Source organism: Canis aureus, chromosome 18 (assembly GCF_053574225.1).
Source record: "Canis aureus isolate CA01 chromosome 18, VMU_Caureus_v.1.0, whole genome shotgun sequence".
NCBI classification, from domain to species: Eukaryota; Metazoa; Chordata; class Mammalia; order Carnivora; family Canidae; genus Canis; species Canis aureus.
Window position 1 is genome coordinate 55,213,680 of NC_135628.1, and position 19,462 is coordinate 55,233,141.

Here is a 19,462-nt window from a genome sequence, read left to right on the forward strand (position 1 = left end):
TAATTTAGCATACTTCTTTTCTGGTTGAACTTAAAACATATTAATTAAATCTTATTAACATTTGTTTTCTGAGTAGTTCTAGGACATAGCCAGACATTATTACCTTTATTTAGAGATGTGAAAACCAAAGGGATGCATTAGTTTTCTCCTGCTGTGCAGCAAATTACCACTCATTTAGGGGATTAGAACTACATCTCATTTATTAGCTCACACTTCTGAAGTTCAGAGGTCTGGGCAGGTTTGGCTATGTTCTCTGCTTAGGATGCCACAAGGCAGAAATCAAGGTATTAGTCAGGCTAGACTCTTATCTGGAGGCTCTGGGGAAGAATCTGCTTCCAAGCTCATTCAGATTGCTGGCAGAACCTGGTTCCTTGTGACTGGAGCTCTGAAGTGCCTGTTTTCTTTCTGGCTGTCAGCCAAGAACCATTCCCTGTTCCTAGAGGCCACACACATTCCTTCTCACGTGGTCTTCTCTATCTTCAAAGCCAGCAATCACTCTCCCATCTTTCTCACATTCAGAATCTCTTTGCCTTCCTCTTCTGCTACCAACTGAAGAAACTATTCTTTTAAAGGGCTCACCTGCACAAACCCAGGTCCCTCTGGATGATCCCCATATCTTAAAGTAAACTGATTTGGGACTTAAATTGCATCTGCAGAATCCCTTCACAGCAGTATCTAGATTAGTGATGGAATCAGTACCTAGACTAGTATTTGACTGAAGTTCAGGAGATAGGATTCTTGGAGAGCCATCTTTAGAATCCTGATAACCATAATGAAATAGAATTATCCAGTTAATCTGAGATATGATCTGGAAATAGGCTCCCAACAGTATTGAATCAAATAAATTACTTGTTTTATTCCTGTTTTTTGTTTTCAAAGAAATATTTGTGTATAGCTTTTTATCTAAGATTTTATTTATTTATTCATGAGAGAGCGAGAGAGAGAGGCAGAGACACAGGCAGAGGGAGAAGCAGGCTCCATGCAGGGAGCCCGATGAGGGACTCCATCCGGGGACTCTGGCACCACAGCCTGAGCCAAAGGCAGACGCTTAACCACTGAGCCACCCAGGTGTCCCCAGCTTATTTTTTTGATATACATATATTTGGGGGTTGTACTTCCCCATATTTTTTACGGATATGTGATCAATAATGTTGCCAAGGCTATTTTGGGACATGTTATGTTTCAGGGGCCTGTGAATGTCTAAGAGATAAGTGTAGGTGTGAAGCTAGACATGGGTGTACTGGGGTGGGGGGGTGGTGATGGCAGGTGAAGATGGGCGAGAGGCTGACTGTGTTAAGTACAGAGGAACAGTTCGTTCTTGTGTATAATATATTCACGGAAGCCCTTTGAGGATGGGAATCATTTTGCTATTTTCTATTGGCAAGTTCAGGGATTCTTTGTGTGTAATTTATGAGCAGTATTTGGGGACTTTTCTAAACATAAGGGCATTTTGGAGTATGCTGGGTCACCATCACCAGGATGCTGTGTCCCCAGTGTGGAGATGAACTTCTCAAAGCTTCTGTTCACAATTTCAATGTGCCATGGCCTGCCAGATGCACAAGATGTCTGGGATGCAGGCTGAGCCAGTGGGTTCAGCCAGCTGCTGATCCAGAAGCCTGGGCCTACAGAAGGTTGCCTCAGGATTGAGAAGGTGTGGGAAGGACTTAAAGGATCATAGAGGGAGATGAATGAAGGCTACCATATTCTTCAATTTTAGCATTTTACCTGAAGGACAGCCTGATGAAAATCTGGTTTTCTGGTGAAGGGAATACAAACTGTTTTAGCCTGTAAGAAGAACATACACAGAAATATGAAAACCTCACAGAAAGGCAGAAAATTTCAGATGCTAAGTATTTCTCTCTTCTCCCAAGAACATTTTGGTTTTCTCCCTTCTTGAAATCCTAGCCCCAAAAAATGGAGGAAAGGAGGACATTGCCCAAGTGTTTCTTTTAAATTGTCTTAAAACATCAGAAAATGTTGAGAAAATGTAATCATATCAAGAGGGCAAAAGGAAAGAAGGCAGTAAAGAAGGCAGTCAATAATTGCACTGATAGAGCACGAAGACTAAGAGTACATCTGGCGTGTTTAGCTCTGAAAAGTAGGACACAGGAGGAATGAGACGATGTGGAAGAAATTAGTATTGCTTATTAATTGTGATGTCTTTAAAGCATACCACATTTTAGATCCTTTAATAACAAAGTTCTTTTGCTCTATGAAGGACAACTCTAAGGATGCTGATAATAGGTTACAGATGTTCTTTTATTGCTAAAGTTTCCATTTAAAAAATCTTTCCTCTTATGTACTCATTCACTCAGAAATATTTGATGAGAACCTGCCATGTGCCTTGATCTAAGTGCTAGGAATATGGCAGTGAATACAACGCACAAGGTCTCTGCTGTCATGGAGCTTACATTCTAGTGTGGAGAAGTTGGAAAATAGTTATATTTTATTACATGATACATAACAAGGTAAACAAGATAATGTTAGACAATGATAGGTGCCACACAGAGAAATAAAATAAAATGAAGTGTTGGATGACCAACCAGTTTACCATTTTAGACTGGGTGGCCAGCAAAGACCTCTTTGAAGAGATGACATTCGAACAGGGATCTAAATGACAAAGAGGAGCTGGTCATGAAAATATCAGAATGCATAGTGCTCTAGGCGGAGAAAACTGGTGGTTTGAAGGTCCCCAGGATGGTAACAAGTTAGAGTCTGAGGAAGAGAAGGAAGGCTTGCATGGCCGGAAGTCTGAGGCAGGATAAAGTTGGACAGGAGGACAGAAACTGGATCTTTTAAGCATGGAAGGTCATAGTAAGGAATTTGGATTTTAGGTGAGATAGGAAGCCAATGGGAGGTTTTAAACAAGGACATGATTTTTTCTGTTTCTTCAGGAGGCAATTGCACTAATTCAGGTGAACAATGGTGACGTGAACTAAGACAGCAGTGGCAAAGACAGGGAGAATAGAATGGATTAGGGGTACATATGGGAGGTAAAGTCAACAGAACTTTCTAGTGGTTTACTATGGTGGACATAGGAGAAAGAAATAGATCAAAGTTCTCTCCTCTGTTATTGGCTTAGGCACTGGGCAGATGGTGATGCTATTTAGTGAGACAGGTAGGCTGGGAATAAGTATGGTGGACTGTGTCAATTCCCTTTTCAACAGCTGTTCTTTTATTGATTTATATATTTTTAAAAGATTTCATTTATTTAAGAGAGAGAGAGAGACAGAGAGAAAGAGAGACAGAGATAGCAACAGAGATAGCGAGAAAGAGCATGAGCAGGGAAGAGAGGGAGAAGCAGACTCCCTGCCGAGCAGGGAGCCCAATGTGGAACTCAGTCTCAGGACCCTGGAATCATGACCTGAGCTGAAATTAGATGCTTAACTGACTGAGCCACCCAGGCACCCTAACAGCTAAGCTGTTCTTCTCCTCCTTGCTAGCAGAGACCTGACTTGGTTGAGGGTGACAGTATGTCCAGCTCCAAGTGATGAATCATGTTTGCTATAATTCAGTCATAATAATCCCATTCTCTTTTGCTAGCTACTCAATTTCCCTATTTCCTTTGCAGCCAAGAGTGATTCATTTCTGGCTAATGAGACTTAAGTGAAAGCCTTCTGGGGATAGACATGGCTATCTTGAGCACCATCGCAATGCTTGGAGTCACAGCAGCCATCTTGTGACTACAAAACAAAAGACATAACAATTAAAAGCAAACATGTTAGGGGTGGTGACATAGAAAAAAAAGAGAAATACCATCAGTGGGTTCTTGATGGTATAGTTGACCAGCTGAACCAATACCAGAAAAAATCTTCTGCCAGACATCCTGTTTATGAGAAAAGTAAAACTCTAGTTAAGTCTCTTGGTGTTGTTTGATACAAGAAGGTTAAGGGAAAGAATCAAGAGTTCTCTTTGGCTGTGTTCAGTTTGAGATGCCTGTTAGATATCCATGTGGAAGTGATTCTAAATTCTTTCCTTCCACAATGGAAAACACATTTCTAGACATTTTTATCTTTTCATATGACTATAATACAAGAGAATGTGAAAAAAATAAGTATAAAAGTGAATGAAGGTGCAACGGCCATAAAGGAGCCCAAATCAGAAGCTATCCGTATATAAAACCTACTTTCCTAGTATTGGTAGGTTAGCAAGATCAAAGTTGTTAAAACAGGAAGGCTGGGGCAATGAAGGGAGTTCAGTCTGAGGACCAGTTAGGTTCCTGCATTTCCAAGTACTTTTCATCAGCTTGGTAGGGAAACATCCTAGACTAGAGAACTATTTCTATTAAGATAGCTTCTCACCTATATATTACAGTGTTCATGTATTGCTTTACTTCCTCTTCTGACATATAACAAATAACCCAGCAAAAATTCCCCCACTAACTTACCCAGGGAACCTAAAGTAGGCCAAATTGAGCTTTTAGCACAGTTTCTGGCTGCTGATAAAAATCAGCATCTACAAACGCAATTGCATCTATTTCCATTAGAGCTATCACCAAAAGTAGATCACCAGTTTTGTAGATTAAAAGTTTGCCAACCCACATATTTTTTTCCTTAAACATTTTATTGTATGCTGGATGGTTTAGACTCCATCTATAGAAAGAACAGTAATTTTTCTTTTCTTTCTTTCTTTTTTTCTTTTTCTTTTCCTTTTTTGCTGGTGGCCCATCAGAAACAGCTATTGATTTTGTGTGTGTGGACAAGTAACTGTAACTAAGTCCATAAAATTGACTTCTCAGGGTGAGTATCTTGTGTATCTGCCCATCCTGCGAAGTCTGTGTTCTCTTGAGGTTAATTGGCTCATCATATTCTGCTTTCATGTCTCCTAATTCATCACTATGCTCAGGATTTTTGCCCTTACACCTTTCATTTTGTTTTCCCATAATTTATTACAACCAACATTTTTCTAACAGTTTTGGATCTGCATTAATTTTTAAGTCCCTGGAGGAACATCATGTTCCCAAACATTATGTTCTGCACTCTCATGCTCATACCACTTCGTGCAGTGCCAGACACCTCCTGGGATCTCAAAAAATGTTGTTTCTTTTTAAAAGATAGGTGATTACTATGGGATGCCCATAAAATATCTTTCTCAGTTGAGTTACTCTCACTGTTTATATATTCCCAGTGGCTTAGGTAAAAATATTGGTTAATAGAAAGAGCCTAAGTCTTTGGAAAGCTTAGTTAGTCTCTTTTTCACCGTAAAAGCAGAGGTGAATATCGACTGGTCTTATAGCAGTGTTGAGAAAAAAATGATGAAAAGCATTAGGAATGAGAAGGCCTTTCATTAAAGATATTAAATGTTAGGGAGATGATAGTATCATTCCTACCAAGCAGGCTTCAGCTCAAGAGGAGCTCACTCCACAGATAGACAATATTCACCAATATTACAAAGGTGGTTGTCCCGTAGGATCCCCTTCTGCTGGTGGGACCTGCTGCAGACAGTCAGAACTTCTTTTCAAATTTTCAAAAGATCTGCTATACCCACAATATTTCCTCTTCTCTCAGCTTCTCAGCTCTATCTAGAACACATCAATGTCTTTCTTCATTGCAAATTTGAACCTCCCTCTGAATTCTTCTAAGGTTGTTTGAAGCAGAGGAATAGGACCATGGACAGAGGTATAGCCTACCAATCACTGGAGCTGCAGGAAAGCAAACTCTTCCTGCCAAGAATCCCTGGGCGAGGGGTGTTTAAATGAATACATTCTCCTTCATTTAGGGGTCATTTTTTCCTTTTCTAATTTCCCTGTGGAATGGCACATTTTCTTCTGGAAACACTGGCTTGCTTCACCAACTCTATGCTCCTGAAACAAACAGAATACTCATCTTTGCAGATGCAGCTCTTAAAATGTTTTAAAATATTTTTATCATAAATATTTCAAACAGAAAAATATAGAAAAGTTTAACAAACATTTATGTATAAAATACTCAACAAATCCTAATGTCTGATTTACTTGCTTTTGGGTTTTTTGTTTGTAAAAAGTCCTGGAACAGATGAAACCCACTGTCTACTCCCGATCTCATTCATTTCTCTATTTTCCCCCTTTTCCCAAAAGTAATCACTATCTTGAAGTCCCTATAAATCATTCTCATGCATGTTTTTATACTTTTATATTATATATACATATTCATAAACAATATATAGTATTGTTTTATATTTGTAAAATGTAAAGGGATACCATATCGCACTGTACATAACATTCTGCAATACTTTTTTAGTCATCATTACTTTTTAGGTTTTTTCATGTTTCAACCCGAAGAACTAATTCATTAATCTCACCTGTTATATATTATTCCCTTGTTTAAAACACCCAAGTTGGGACACCTGGGTAGCTCAGTGCTTGAGCGGCTGCCTTTAGCTCAGGGTGTAATCCTGGAGTCCCGGGATGGAGTCCCAGGATTGAGTCCCGCATCAAGCCCCCCGAGGGGAGCCTGCTTCTCCTTCTGCCTATGTCTCTACCTCTCTCTCTCATGGATAAATAAATAAATTCTTTAAAAAAATAATAAAATACCTAAGTTACTTTTCCATTTTTTGGCACTATAGATGTGTGGATTGGTTTGAGTTTGCTGTTGTTTGGTATAATAAACAATACTGCAATTAACATTTAAATACCTAGCTTCTGGTATACACTACCTAAGAGTTTTTCTAGGCCAGAGATTCTCAACCTTGGTATTACTGACATTTTAAACTAGATAACTCTTTATTGTGGGGTAGGATATTTAGCAGCACCCCTCACCTCTACCCCAAAGGTACCAGTAGCAACCCTGATACACAGGTGTGACAACCAGAAACCTTGCCAAATGTTTTCTAGGGGGCAAAATCACCTCTGGTTGAGAACCACTAATCTAGGCAAGAGAACAACTGCTGAGTCTTAGGATTATATGTATAGATCATCATTTTGCTTTCTAAGAGTCCTATTTCTCCACATTTTGCTAAGTTTTGGTAATTTTAAATCTTAAAATATTTGCCTATGTATAGTTACGAAATGGTAACTTTTTATCATTTTATTTTGTTTTCCCATGATTTCTAGTGAGATTGAACATCCTCTTATATGTCTATTGGCCATTAGGGATTCTATTCTGTGAATTGCCTGTTCACATCCTTTGTCAAATTTTCCTTCTCGTTGTTTCTTTTTCTTATTGCTTTGCAGGAGTTCTTTATAATTTTTGAATATGAATACCTTGCTTGTTGTATGTCTGGGAAAATATCTCTTCTCAACTTATGCTTGTCTTTTCACTTTGTTGATGTATTTTTATTTTAACTAGTAGAATTATTCAGGTTTTCCTTGATATTTTATTCTTTTGTGCTGTATTTGATAAATTCTTCCTATCCCAAGGGTGTATAGACAATCTCATATTTTTCCTAGAGATATAAAATTTGACTATTCACATTTAGGTTTTTAAATAAACTTAAAATCTTGTGATGTGAAATAGGAAATACATATATAAGTATTCCAACACACATTTATTAACACTCATCTTTTCTCTCAAGGTTTGTTTAAAATCTCTGGTTTTAAATTTTGATTTTTTGGTAGGGCAAACCTCCTGACTTATTCTTTTTTAAAATTGCCTTGAGTACTGTTGAGTACTGTGGTTGATTATCTGTCCAAAGGATACTGTCTCTTCCTTCTTTCTAACTGAACCTAAATTTTTTTCAGGTGTCCATGAACCCTACCCCTCATTGCTTAGTTTAAGCTTATTATAGTAATTACATTTTGTTATCACTGGTTTGGCCATAGGCATGTATTGCATCTTTTCCCAATGAAACCTATGTGGAAATTGTGTTAGGGTGGATGTTGGAGAGGATAGGTAAGTTTTCTTTTCATTTAAGAAGGTACAAAAGAAGAGGACTTGCCCTTCCTATCTTTTTTCTTTTTAAGATTTTATTTATTTATGAGAGACACAGAGAGAGAGAGAGAGGCAGAGACACAGGTGGAGGGAGAAGCAGGCTCCAGGCAGGGAGCCCTATGTGGGACTCGATCCTAGGTCTCCAGGTCTCCAGGATCATGCCCTGGGTTGAAGGCAGGTGCTAAACCGCTGAGCCACCCAGGCTGCCCTGCCCTTCCTATCTTTGTACAGAGTTGGAGGAAAACATGATGGCTGAAACTGTAGCACCCATCTTGCCACCCTGAGAGGACACACTGGAACCTAGCACACTAAGAATGGCTAGGCCAACAGATGAAAAGGTCCCAGGTCTTAGTGATATCATTGTGTTACTGAATTAACCAATCCTGAAGCTGCCTACAGCTGGACATCCTGTGATGTGAAATAACAAAGCTGTTATCATCTAAGCCACTTTCAGTTGTATATTCTTTTCATTTGCAACCAAAGACATTCCCACCAACTATAATTAGTTCGATGGCTTACTGTTCTTTTTTTTTTTTTTTTCTTAAGCTTTTATTTATTCATTAGAGACACACAAAGAGAAGCAGAGACACAGGCAGAGGGAGAAGTAGGCTCCCCGCAGGGAGCCCAATGTGGATCCATCCTAGGACCCTGGGATCATGACCTGAGCCAAAGGTGTCTAGACGCTCAACCACTGAGCCACCCAGTTGCCCCTGACCCTTTACTGTTCTACATAAATGAATTGGTTATTGTTCCATGTTATATAATCAGGTTGGGGTTTAAAAAACTGGGTTTGCATTGAAATTAGACATTAACTTTAGAAGAAATGGCATCTTCATTTTAATGAATATTCCAATTCATGAATATGGTATAGGTCTCCACTTATTCAATCTTAATTTGTTCCACAAAAATATTTTATATATAAAATCAACATCATTTAATGTATGAATAAAAGCCCACATCTGGGGATCCCTGGGTGGCGCAGCGGTTTGGCGCCTGCCTTTGGCCTAGGGCGCGATCCTGGAGACCCAGGATCGAATCCCACGTCGGGCTCCCAGTGCATGGAGCCTGCTTCTCCCTCTGCCTGTGTCTCTGCCTCTCTCTCTCTCTCTCTCTCTGTGACTATCATAAATAAATAAAAATTAAAAAAAAAAAGCCCACATCTGTGTTATATTTATTCCTAGGCACTTCGTTGCTTATTGCTGTTAAACATGATGTGTCTTTTGTTTGCCATTAACTATTGTATGTGATAAGTACCGAGCTATAGGATTGCAATTAAATTTTGCTTGTTGATCTTACACCCCCACAGCCTTGCTGGGTTGTCTTTTCAGTTCTAATATCTTTTCAGGATAGTCTGTTTGATTTTCTTTGTAGACAATCATATTACCCAATTAAAGAGGGCTTTTCATTTCTTTTCCCTTACTGTGATAATAGAGATGCCATAGGGTCAGTCATAGAGGACTGTGATCCAGTTTCCTGTCATTCCTGTCATGTGCCTTTCCTTGTCTTCCTGCCTGATCATTTCTTCCTGCAAGGCCCATCTTCAGAGAGTGGTGAGCTTTTTTTTTTTTTTTTAGCCTCTTCAACAAGCCACTTTGTGTGTGGGAGGGTGGGGGTTCTCAGTCTAGCCCCTGTATTGAAACTACCATTTGTAGTTTCAAACAGTGAACCTGGTTCTGCTTCCCACCCACTTCCCTCACTTTTAGTCCCTCTAACCCTGCAGAGGCTCTATTGCAGCATCCTCTGCCTCACACCTGGACCCCAACAGGGCCATGTCTTCAATCTCATTCTACTTTGTATTCCTGGTTCCTAGAAGACTTCACATTTTGGTCCAACTGTTTCTTTTCATCTTTCTCTTTTATATTTTTAAGACCATTGCTTTGTGTTTGTAGCTGAGCAAGTCCCCCAAAGATTTGCATGGAATTATGCCTTCTTGACCAGATATCATAATTCCAAATGTCTGTTTTGTAAAGAATTACAGAACTAGCTTCTACCCCTACTGACACCACACATAGTAGTTATCATCAAATACAATAGTACTCAGAATTTTCACAACATCTTTCAGCTCCTCACGTTTTGTGAATGCCACAGTGTCTGTGTTTGTCAACTCAGTGTGAGAAATGGAGGTAAATACTATTTCCAACACCTGAGAAAACTGAGGCTTCTTGTTTAATTGGGGCCAAGACTAACCAGGCAGGATGATAAGATTGTGAGTTCCTCCAAAGGTCGGGCTGTGCCTTGTTCATCTTGTACCTCATACAAAATGACCCTCAATGAAAGTTTCTGAGCTGAGCACACAAAATCCTAGGCCCATGCTAGCCTTATTCAACAGGGTATCTCATGAATTGAGGAGACCCCTAATAAGGCCTTTAATATCTAGGCAATGCTATGACTTAAAAAGGAAGGAATGGAAGGAAAAGAATAAGATCAGCAAGAGCTGATTTTAAGCAAAGTGAATGAGAAGGAATTGTCAATGGCATTTCATCTAGAAAGTGGATTTTGATTGAGATTTAGATTTTTTATACTAATCCCTCATATAAACTAGCTTAGTATGTAAATATAATCAAAATAGCATTCATTAAAATTGCAAAACTTATTTATTAAAATATGTAAAACAGCCAGCTGCAGCAGTAGTGATTAAGAAGTATAAAAATAAATTATTTTGCCAACAAACATTTATTGAGTTCCTACTATGTGCCAGCATTATATAGGAAGTTGGAATACAAAGATAAATCACACAGGTCCTTATGCAGCTAACTATCTAGTTAGGCCAAGTGATGGGCAAAGAAATAATCCAAATATGAATGGATAAGCTACTTAAAAGTGTCAGTTCACATTAGCCAAGAGGTGGAAGCAACCCAAGTGTCCATCAGTAGATGAATGGATAAACAAAATGTGGCATATGCATATAGTTGAATATTATTCAGCCTGAAAAATCAATAAAATTCTGACACATGGTATAATATGAATGAACTCTGAGGATATACCAAGTGAAATAAGCCAGTTACAAAAACACATATACTCTATGATTCCACTGACACGAGGTACCTAGTAAAATGATCGTGGCCTATGCCTTGAGAGCGGTTTGGGGTAGGGAGAGAGTTTTTTTTTTTTTTTTAATTTTTATTTATTTATGAAAGTCACGGGGCACGGGGGGCAGAGACATAGACAGAGGGAGAAGCAGGCTCCATGCACCGGGAGCCCGACATGGGACTCGATCCCGGGTCTCCAGGATCGCCCCCTGGGCCAAAAGCAGACGCCAAACCGCTGCGCCACCCAGGGATCCCAGGAGAGAGTTTTTTTAATGGGCATAGAGTTTCAGTGTCATAAGGTGGAAAAGTTCTGGAGATCGGATGCACAATAGTGTAACCATACTTACCACTATTGAACTATGCCTTTAAAAATGGTTAAGGTGGGCAGCCCGGGGTGGCTCAGCGGTTTAGCGCCTGCCTTCCGCCCAAGGCCTGATCCTGGAGACCCGGGATCTAGTCGGGCTCCCTACCTGGAGCCTGCTTCTCCCTCTGCCTGTGTCTCTGCCTCTCTCTCTCTCTGTGTCTTTCATGAATAAATAAGATCTTAAAAAAAAAAAAAAAAAAAAAAGTGGTAAATTTTATGTCATGTACAATTTACTAGTTTTTTATTTTTATTTTATTTTATTTTATTTTATTTTTTAAGTTAAAAAAAGAGTGTTAACTTCATGAGGGTAGGGGCCTGTTTCATTTGCTCTTAAATTTCTAGCATCTCACAGAATGCCTGATGCTTAGTAGGCTCTTGACAAATATTTGACCTTCCTCTGGCTTCTTTTCGTCATCCAACATCCTATGCAATACAGCAAAGGCCAGGTCCTCTGTGAGCCAATTCAGCAAACAAAGGCACTTTTCTCCTTAGGGCTCAGAAAAGGAAGAATTTCAAATATTTGTGATTTGATATTTGTCCTGGTCACACCAACTATTCTTTACTTCTCAATTTTGCTTATCTGAGCTTTTTTTGGCATTTAAATTTCCTAAAGATAGATACTGTTTCTATTTCCCAAAACAGAGTTGTGATGGACTTTGTTTAAAAAAAAAAATAGTGGAAGGAAGTCTGTGAAATGAAATCATTAGTAGGCCAATGTACAAATGGGCTCTGGAGCCATGCTTGCAGGGCACAGGAGGAAGGATGAGGTAATTAGCATATATTTGCAGTTCTCCTGCCTGTTCCCTCCCTTCCCTGGCTCAGACTGATTCTAGTTGCTTGGTTTATTCTTTTGTGGGTTTTTTTTTTTTTTTTTCTCCACTTGGTCAAAAATAGAAAAAAAAAAAGTTCCCTTGTACTTATTTCAGCTTTTCTACTTTTTTCTTCATGTATTTGTTTTCTCATTTGCCATGATCCTTCTTCCTGCCACCTGCACGTTCCTCTGCTTTTCCTACCTTTCTCAATTAGGGCTTTTCCTTCTGTTCTATAAACTTAGCTTTGTGCCTAGTATCCATGAAGGACAGGTAAGTGTGGGATTCAGTTACAGCACCAACATGGAGCCTGCCGAGGGCCTCAGGGATTTGCACCCAGGAATTCCCTGTTTCTTCCCCAGGCACCTGTCCTCGGTTCTGACTTTGCTTTGGCCCTGGGCATGCATGTTGCTAGGCTTCAGGGTAGATAGATCAGAAGTGCCTTGCCTAATGTTGGACAAGAAGCGTGGAAGGGAAAGGTACTGGGGTATCCTTCTCCTATTTTCTCAAGCTGGTATGGCCGGAGGATAGGTACAGACCACAGCCAACCCAGGCCTTCTTGGAAACAGGGTCAATCATAAGACTAAGCGAGGTTTCCAGGCCTGGAGATCTGATCATATTAGATTGATTGATTCATTCATTCATTCATGAGAGACAGAGAGAGAGAGAGGCAGAGACACAGGCAGGGAGAGAACCAGGCTCCCTGCGGGGAGCTGGATCAGGACTTGATCCCAGGACCCCAGGATCACGGGATCACAACCTGAGCCAAAGGCAGAGGCTCAACCACTGAGCTACCCAGGGCCCTGATCATGTCATTTTTAAACTGTAATATTCAAAGTGCTTTTCAATAGTAACCCATTTAACCCTTTAAATGCTAACCCATTTAAGCCTTACAACAACACTATGAACTGGGAACTACTATTGCCCGAATTATATGGAGGAGGAAACTAAGACCCAGAGAGGTTAAGTGACTTGCTCCAGGTCCCAAAGCGAATAAGCAGCCGGTAGCCCCCGGCGGGGTGGGGGGGTGGGTGGATCCCTGGGTGGCTCAGCAGTTTGGCGCCTGCCTTCTACTCAGGGCATGATCTTGGAGTCCCGGGATCGAGTCCCACATCGAGCTCCCTGCATGGAGCCTGCTTCTGTCTCTGCCTCTCTCTCAATCTCTCTCTGTCTCTCTCATGAATAAATAAATAAAATCTAAAATAAATAAATAAGCGGTAGCGCCCGAATCTGAGTCCAGACAGCCTGGCTCCCAAATCCATACCTTTAACCACCATAGAGGTATCATATCCTTGCTTTTTTGAAAGTATACATTATGGGGATCCCAGGGTATCTCAGTGGTTTAGCGCCTGCCTTTGGCCCAGGGTGTGATCCTGGAGACCCGAGATCGAGTCCCACATGGGGCTTCCTGCATGGGGCCTGCTTCTCCCTCTGCCTGTGTCTCTGCCTCTCTCTCTCTCTCTCTCTCTCTCTTTCTCTGTGTGTCTTTCATGAATGAATAAATAAATTTTTAAAATCCTTTAAAAAAAATTACACCACTTTGTTTTTACAAAAGACCCACATTCATATTCGTTTTTGCTAACCAAAAGAAATCCGAAGAGGATTTTTGCTTTTACCAAAAAAAAAAAAAAAAAAAAAAAAAGGCAAAAGGCAAAACCAGTACGTTCAGCATTTGTTTTACACAGAGACCGTCCAGAGGCAGCGTGTACCCCAAGCAGTGAGAATGTCCCCGCCAAGCTCCTTTCCCGAGAACTACACCCAGTATCTCAGCACCAAGTCACCATAGCTTTGAACTGTGTCTGTGAACATCTGTGCTTTATCTCGATTTATTTTGTGCATCTGTTAGCAAGATGTGTCCTGAGGTACCAGGAAAGCCTAAGAGAGGTTATTTTGTATAAATTGATGGTAATAGCTTCTTTGCTTCATGCCATTTCAGCTTATGAAAGGATTCGTAGGAATGCTCTACTCTTGTATGGTGGGGGGACACCTGCGTTATGCTGCCTCTCTGGTTTATGTACAGTCTCCCAGGATTTCCTTTGGAGATCTCAGGCCTGATTTTATAAAATATCTTCTCCCAGGTCTTACACCTCTGGTAGGAGCTGGGCAATGTGCGGATCCCTCTGAAATTTCTGTGTGGCGCTTGGGATACCAGCCATCAGTCATGTGTTCACAGTCTCCATCCTGCAGAAGGTATAAGAACCAGACCTCTCTCTGGAGATCAGGGCACCAGAAAGCAATTTCTACTCATATAAATGTTAAGAAATAAAATTTTAGCATACGTTTAATAAAAATAAAATGTTACATTATGTCACACCTCATATGACGTGCTCTCCCTCAATCCCCATAAGCAATGATAGTACCCTGGGATCTGTCCCCAGTTGGGGTGAGTTTTTAGGGAGCTGTCCCCACATTCTCCATCCAGACCCTTGTGAACAGCATCATGAATTTTTTAGATGGTTGGCTGGACTTGGGAGTGCAGTTCAGAGCCATAGGACAGATCTTCCGGTGAGAGTAGCAAACTGGTCTGGAGAGGAGCCCATGACTTTGGCCTCTTTGCCCTGGGAAACTATGCCATGGCCCTGAATATCTGCAGATCCTCTGACCTTCCTTATCTCCCTCTGGCTGTGTCCCAAATGGCTTTCCCTGGTAAAAGCTGGATTAGCAGAGAAGAAAGCTCTACAGGAAGATAGGATGAGTTTGTCTTTCTGCTGTCCTCACGAACTCTGACCTATGTTGAAGGACTGGGTCTCATCATTACAGAGAAAGATATTTGTTTCTGGACTCTTCCATGACTTCTGCCAGCTTCCTGCTCATAAATCCAAGGCCTCTGCCCATTCTCTGTCTCCAGAATGTATATCCTGGCTCTCCCTCCTATTGAGCCCTAGTTCTAATCTGGTTGGCCCTAGTAGAACGTGAATTCCTGTTAAGAAATTAGCTGCTAACATCTGAGGCATGGGCTCTCCTCTGTATATTGCATTTGCATCTTAATATTCAAAACCAAAAAGTTAAAAAAAAAAATTGGGTATCTCAGGGTGAAATGTCAGGCTCCTTTACACAGAGATCTGGGGGGCTGGTGTCCTGTAGATCTCCCCACGTTTGTATATGCACCTAAAACTGCCCCTAATGTCAATGTTAGGTCCACAGACATCCTCAAATCCCAAATAAAAGCATTCACTTTGCAGCAACGATTATCTCTCTTTGAGTGTGTTCTTGGGACTCACCAAATCCTAGGACAGGGCATGCTAAGGAATTCAGTTTACCGGCAATTGGAGCACAATCCTTTGTCAAGTGGGGTATTTCCTCTGACATCACTGTACTGCTCGTCAGCTCCAAAATGGTTCTTTGCCAGGAAAACCTGAATTGAAGAGGAGGTTGGGCCTTCGGGGAAGAGAGCCTGTGTCCTGGTGGGCTGGGTGTGTCTGCCCCAGGCAGACCTCTCAGAGGTGCTGACTCCCTGGGCTAATGTAGTTTTGAGCCAAGATGGGGGGAAAGGGGTAAACAGTGGAGCTGCCTGAGTGAGACTTTTGAGCTGCCAGGATGGTGACAGCCCCAGTGCCCCCTACAGCATCAGAAGCTGCAGTCTCTGCGCCCACCCTGCCTGTCTTCTCCCACCCCTCCTCCACTTTTCCCTCCCTGTTCCCCAAAGATGAGCCTAGGTGACACCTTTTGCTTCCAAAACCTCCTTTGTAGTTCTTTGACCCCTTTCCTCAAAATATTCTCAATCTTTTCCTCCTCCAAAGCCAGACTGTTGGCATCTGTCTCCTGTCTTGTGCAGCCTGCCATCCCTGGCTAACCATGGTTTTATAATTGTCTCTGGTTAAAGTTTAAATAGATGGGTTTCAGCCCAAGAGAAAAATGTAAACAAGCCCTTTCTGCAGTCTTTCAGAACTGCTGACTTCCAGTGCTTTTGAATTCTGTGCTAGAAAATTCATTCAGCTCCTCCCTAACCCAGGAACTGAGAGCCGCCTCTGGGCTTTCAGAGACGTGAGAGCCACTCTGAAACTATCGAGAGGCTTTTAGATAATCTACACTTTTCTTTTTAACTCAATTAAGCCATCGGGATCCAATTCCTACTCTAGGATGTTCGTCTGGTGTATCCGCAAGAGAACAGTTAAGCAATCTCCACGGGCTGGCCTCTGAAGAAAGGAAGGAAGTGAAAGGAATTGTCATTTCCTGGCTGGAATTTTTTTTCTTTGGTGGGGAGGAGGGGATTGCATTTGTTGCCCCGGGTTTTTGGGTTGATGAGGTTGCCTTACAAATCATGAGAATGGGATCATTCTTGGCCAGCGTGGAAGACAGTGACCTGGGTTTGAGCTGGAGATTCCTTTGCTGTGTTTCCTCAGAAGTAAGCAGGACATTGTTCTGAGTCTTGATTAAGAATATTGATTTTCTATATTTTCCTATTTTGTGTACTTTGTGTACTTGTGATCTGGTGTCAGGACAAATTCAGCAATAATTGTGAATGTTTCAGTCAAGGCTTTGATTGGCTCTTTGCCTTCTCCAACCCCAAGACCTTCAGTAATTCCCCCATTTCAATTTCAGGCTCCTATTCAGAGCCTTCCATGGGCTGGCTCCAACCTACCTTCACTTTCCAGTATTCCAACCATGCGCTGACCTCACTGAACTTTCCACCCAGCTCCCCTAACAAGTGTCCCTACTCTGCGGTGTCCCAACCCCTGCTGACCCCTCCCCCAGCCTCCTCAGAGTCTTCCCAAAATGCCACCTTCCTGTGTTTTGTGGATTTTCCCTGCTCTTCCACCACAACCAAACCAACCATTCCTTCCCTCAGTCCTCCAGCAGCCCATGACCATCCCTGTCACAGCGGCCCTTACTTCACTGTTGGTTGGCCAGCCTGTGTCATGTGTCTAGCTACTGCACTAGCTACTTAGCTCCTTGAATGGAGGGCGGTTTATTCATCCCCCTGCCATGAAGCCCTGCCTCGTATGTGGTCCATCGTCCGTGCTCACAAATATTCAACCTCTATTTCTCAACCTCTCTGAAAACTTGCCAATGTTTTTAAAACAGCTCAAGAGGACTCAAGAGGAGTGAAGAAAGGACCACACAGATGAGTTCAAATCTAAGCTCTGTTGAGTATTAGTACCAGGATGGCTTCCTTTCTAAGCCTCATTGTCTTGGTTTATAAAATTAAGATAATCAGATCTCTTTTATGGGTTTTTGTGAAAATTAAAATGCGATCATGCAAGTAATGAACCTAACATAGTTCTGTCTTATCCTTATTATCCCTTGATGTTAAAACATTATTTTTTTAATTTTAATTTTTTTTAAGTAGGCCCCATGCCCTGTATGGAGTCCAATGCTGGGCTCGATCCCACGACTCTGAGATCAAGACCTGAGCTGAGATCAAGGGTCGAATGTTCAACCATGGCCACCCAGATACCCCAATGTTAACACATTTTACGTTTTTCTAAAATTTTTAAAGATTATTTATTTATTTATTCATGAGAGGCAGATACACAGGCAGAGAGAGAAACAGGCTCTCCTGCAGGGAACTCGATGTGGGACTTGAACCCGGGTCTCCAGGATCACAGCCAGGGCCAAAGGCAGGCACTAAACCACTGAGCCACCCAGGGATCCCCTGTATTAATCAGTTTAATAGATAGGTGCCACATTTTCCTGCTAGTAATGCAACCTTCCTTGCTACAACAGTTTCTTCTCATGCTCGTGAGTTTTTCAAAGCCTTAATCTTATAAACAGGGTCAGGCTTACCTATTGGTCACCTGAAGAGATCCGAGTGATGGGGAAGATGACAAGCAGCTGCTCTGTTTTTTGTTATTTTCACATATGGAGGGTCATCTTCACACCATCACACTGGTCTCTTCATTTCCAATGTTAATTTAATTTTATTTGTTTTTCACATTCTAAGAACATTTATTATATATTATTATATATATAAAATATGACAGATATGTTAAGGTTACTTATATAAACATGTTACATATATGTGTTAAGATTATTTATTACAGGGCAGCCCGGGTGGCTCAGCGGTTTAGTGCCGCCTTCAGCCCAGGGCGTGACCCTGGGGACCGGGGATCGAGTCCCATGTCGGGCTTCCTGCATGGAGCTTGCTTCTCCCTCTGCCTGTGTCTCTGCCTGTCTCTCTCTTTCTCTGTGTGTCTCTCATGAGTAAATAAATAAAACCTTTAAAAAAAAAAGATTATTTATTGCAACATTCGCTTCTCAAAAAGTTGGAGGGAGTCTAACTATCCATCCATAAGGAAGTAAAAATCACACCTATAAAACAATGCAGTATGTGACCATTTGAAAAAATGAATTTAGGTCTACAGGGTTTTGATTGTTTAACAAAGTGCATTTAAAGTGTTTGGTTTGGTGTCTTACAGAAACTTTAGAATACTTTTAATACCTGCTGAGTTGCAAAAGGAAGTTACCTGCTACACCGGCACTCTACCTTATTACCAACAAAATTGCTAATTATTAGGTTTTTTGTTTTGGTTCCCAATGCATGAGTGCTCAAATGTTGGACTCTCAAATTGATCTGAATATTACCAAATGATTTCACATGGCAACTTGTCTCGTATTCTGTATAAACATTTGATCCCTATGCTATAAACCAAGAGGTTGCTAAAGCAGTGAATCTTCTTTTTAAGGCACCTTGCATACATGCTATTATTCTTCCTTCCAATGTTAATTTTAAAGAGGAGAAAAGACACCTATTAGGGCACTGTTCCCTTCCTCCCTCCACCAAAAGTCAGTTCCTGCTTTCCCTCATGGGAGGGGAGCAGTGAATTCCATTCATCCATCCACCATCTATTGAATGCCTGCTATGTGCCAAGATACTAAGGTAAAAGATGAATCAGCCAAAGTCTATGCCTTTAAAAGTCTGAATCTAATGAGTGTAGGGTAGGGGGCAGGTAAACAACTAAATGAAACAACGATGGTATATGTACAGAAGGGATGGTCAGCCTGTCAGGAAAAGCTTCAGAAAGAGGTTATACTTGAGGTACCTGGGTGGCTCAGTGGTTGAGCATCTGCCTTTGGCTCAGGTCATGATTCCGGGGTCCTAGGACCGAGTCCCGCACCGGGTTCCCTACAGGGAGCCTGGTTCTCCCTCTGCCTATGTCTCTGCTTCCCTCTCTCTGTCTGTTATGAATAAATAAAATCTTAAAAAAAAAAAAAGAAATATCAGTATGTGGCTGTCAACAATGGGGGCAAAACACTTCAGGTGAAGGAACCCCAACTCTGGTTCCTTTCCCTCTGATCACTTCATGCAGCCTGAAACATCTGGTTGTACCCTGCTCAGCGGTCTTTTCTTCAGCCCAGACAATATAAATCCGTCCTTGGCAGCAGCAGCATTAGTAGTGCTGGTTCTAGTCAAGGAACTGACATTAGAGGCTCCGATGCTGCTTCTGCTGCCAGGGCCAGAGAACAGCTGGA

The 19,462-nt window shown here is 41.4% G+C and overlaps 1 long non-coding RNA gene across 1 annotated transcript in view; it reads left to right on the forward strand.

Moving 5' to 3' along the window:
- Positions 1-14,367, forward strand: part of LOC144289115 (uncharacterized) — a 26,198-nt gene extending 11,831 nt beyond the window's left edge. Inside the window, exon 3 of the long non-coding RNA XR_013357156.1 lies at positions 14,128-14,367. This is a non-coding gene — a long non-coding RNA (uncharacterized LOC144289115). The remainder of the gene's footprint in view (positions 1-14,127) is intronic.
- Positions 14,368-19,462: the final 5,095 nt, after the last annotated feature.